Here is a 3,409-nt window from a genome sequence, read left to right on the forward strand (position 1 = left end):
TAAGTATTCAAACTTCCTTTTGTTAGTTAGAAGCTCCTTTAAGAATTTTGCATATGTAGGCATCTGCGATATAGCTTCAACAAAAGGTAAGTTAATATGCAGTTGTTTAAAAAGTTCAAGAAATTTACCGAATTGTGCATCCATGTAGTCTTTCTTCAACTTTGCTGGGTATGGGATTGGAGGTTTATATTCTTTTGGCATTAAGTTGTCATTGTTTTTGGGTTCGACCTCCTTTCTGTCAGCTTCTTGTGGTGGCTTCTTTTCAGATTCAACTAACACTTTCCTACTCCTTAGTGTAACTGCTTTCACGTGTTCTTTTGGGTTGGGTTCAGTGTTACTAGGTAGACTTCCTGGTGGTCTTTCAGATATCAATTTAACGAGCTGACCTATCTGCCTTTCGAGCCCTTGGATCGACGCTTGTTGATTTTTAAGTGCTGTCTCAGTATTCTGAAAACGAGTTTCTGACACTGAGATGAAGTTTGTTAGCATCCCCTCAAGGTTCAGCTTTTTCTCTTGTTGGTAGGGTGGTTGCTGAAAGCCTGGAGGGGGTGGTGGTCTCTGATTTCCTTGGCCTCCCCAAGAAAAATTTGGGTGGTTCCTCCAACCTATATTGTAAGTATTGTTATAATGATTGTTTTGAGATCGAGGATTGTTACCCATGTAATTTAACTGCTCGTTCTCCATGTTGTGGCCATAAGGTGGGTATTCTGAACTGCTTGATCCACCTCCACTTGCTTCGCACTGCATTACTGGGTGAACCTGTGAAGAACTAATAAAGCCATCAATTTGCTTATTCAAGAGTTCTACCTGATTAGAGATCATGGTCACCGAATTGACATTATAAACGTCGGTTGATTTCGTTGGCTTTGTCCTCATGACTTTCCACTGATAGTTATTCAGTGACATCTCCTCTATAAATTCATAGGCATCTTCAGGTGTCTTATTATTAATGGTTCCGCCAGCAGCTACGTCAACCATCTGCCAAGTCGAAAGGTTCAGGCCATTGTGACATGTCTGGACCTGTAGCCAGAGTGGTAACCCATGGTGAGGGCATCTTCGCAAAAGGTCTTTGTATCTCTCCCATGCATCGTAGAGTGTTTCTAAATCCATCTGTACAAAAGAAGAGATATCATTACGTAATTTAGCCGTTTTAGCCGGCATAAAATATTTTAATAAAAACTTTTCAATCATTTGTTCCCAAGTAGTGATTGACCTATGTGGTAACAAATTCAACCACTGTTTAGCTTTGTTTCTCAATGAAAAATGGAATAACCGAAGGTGAATGGCTTCATCAGAAACGCCATTAATTTTTAATGTATCACATAGTTCCAAAAAGTTTGCCAAGTGAGCGTTGGGATCTTCGTCCTGCAAACCATCAAAATGAACAAATTGTTGTATCATTTGAATTGTGTTAGGTTTCAGTTCAAAAGTATTTGCAGCTACAATAGGTCTAACTATGCTCGATTCAGTTTCTGTTAAAGAAGGTTTAGCATAATCATACATAGTGCATGGAGCAGGATTCTGATTAACAGCAATCGCAGGAGGTAGCGGATTGTCTTGGTTTTCAGCCATCTCTTCTGTTGTGGTTGAAGTATCGTCCTCTTTCTCTTCTATGTTTTGTAAGTTTCGCCTTATTTTTTTTCAGTTTTTGCGAACTCTGCGATCGATCTCACCGTCAAAAAGTAGTGGTCCTGACTGGTTTCTTCTGGCCATAAACTAGAAAAACCTATCAGAAGAAAATAAATGAACAATTAGAAAAGAAAATAAAAATTTAAGTTGCAATAAAAGTAAAATGGCTAAAGCAATAAAAATCGAGTGTTCTTAATATCCTAGTTCCCCAGCAACGGTGCCAAAAACTTGATACGTGATATTCGTGACAGGTTTTAAAGATTTATGAAAGAATCGTTCTTGAGACTAACTTATTATCACGATTAAGGCAAGTGTACCTATCGAACAGTAGTATAGTTCAGCAAAACTGGATTGTCGAACCCAAAGGAACTACGAGTACTAGTATTTACTTCCTTTTTATTATCTAGCCTAAAAATTAAGAGGTTTGGTTATCTAAACTAATTACTAACTAAGAATGCACAGAAAGAAAATTTGGGAAAATTTGATTGATTAAGACAATACCTAAGGAAAAATCCACCTAGACTTCACTTGTTATTTGACTCTGAATTAGACGATTTATTTATTTGACTTGATCCGTAGAAATCTCTAAGTTATATTATTATCTCCCTCGAACTAATAACGTCTAACCCTAGGTTGAATAATTGAAATCTCTTTCTAATTAACACCCTAGAATTGCATTAACTCCATCTATGGATTCCCTTATTAGGTTTCACCCTAATCCGGCAAAATCCTATCACCCTATCTCTAGGCATGCAATCAACTTCGCTTTATTATGAGAAATTTACTCTTAGACAGGGTCTATTCCTCCTCTGAATAAGAGCTTAACTTGAATCAATATCCTGGAATATCAAAACAAGAATTAAGAACACATAATTAAGAACAAGTCAAATATTTATCATACAATTCAGATAATAATAACAAGATCCATCTTAGGTTTCATTCCCCTTAGGTATTTAGGGGGTTTAGTTCATACTTATGAAAGAAAACATCTCAAAAGCATAAAGATAACAAAACATAAGAAAACCCAAAACTCCTGAAGGAACTTGAAGGGAGATCTTCAATCTTGATGATGAATCCGGCTTCTGAGATGGATCAATCGACTTTCCTTGAGTAATTCCTTGCTTCCTACTCTGCGTCGCCTTCTAAAAGCCTTTTCAGGTGTTTAAATAGGCATTAGAATGCCTAAGAGCCCCCAAAATTGGCCTTTTGTGAATAGGGTTATACTTGGGCTCGACAGGGACACGCCCGTGTGTGATTACTCCAGCCCGTGGTCAAGGCTGTTGAGCAGGCACAGGCGTGTAGTATACCCGTGTAAGTCGTGCTTCAATCCTACCAAAGGGACACGGCCGTGTGACACGCCTATATGAGAAAGTCTAGCCCATGTTGATTTCCCACGTGGGTCTATTTTCTTTGTTTTCAGCCCATTTCTTGCTCTTTTTATTCTCCTATGCTCACCTAAGTATAAACATGAAATTAAAGAATTAGGAGCATCGAATTCACCAATTCTAAGGAGAAACCATCCATAAATGTGCTAAGCATGGGATAAAATATGTATAAATTATGGTTTATCATAAGGGAATAATCAATTAGGTTTCTCAAAAGTTGTAGACTTTTGATAAGATAATTCAGTAATGTTGTGACATTTTTCAAGATCTAATAGGAACTTAGATATTTGTTAATATCTAAGGCTTGAGATGTAACACCCCTAACCCATATTCATCGCCGGAACAGTGTTACGGAGAATTACCGAAACTTTTAGAACATTTTTAGATAATTCATA

The 3,409-nt window shown here is 37.5% G+C and overlaps 1 non-coding gene across 1 annotated transcript; it reads left to right on the top strand.

Moving 5' to 3' along the window:
* The first annotated feature begins 1,036 nt into the window (after positions 1–1,036).
* On the top strand, positions 1,037–1,143 carry LOC121208049 (small nucleolar RNA R71). The gene has a single exon (XR_005903075.1). It is a non-coding gene; the product is annotated as a small nucleolar RNA R71 (small nucleolar RNA).
* The last annotated feature ends 2,266 nt before the right edge of the window (positions 1,144–3,409 follow it).

Source organism: Gossypium hirsutum, chromosome A01 (assembly GCF_007990345.1).
Source record: "Gossypium hirsutum isolate 1008001.06 chromosome A01, Gossypium_hirsutum_v2.1, whole genome shotgun sequence".
NCBI lineage: Eukaryota > Viridiplantae > Streptophyta > Magnoliopsida > Malvales > Malvaceae > Gossypium > Gossypium hirsutum.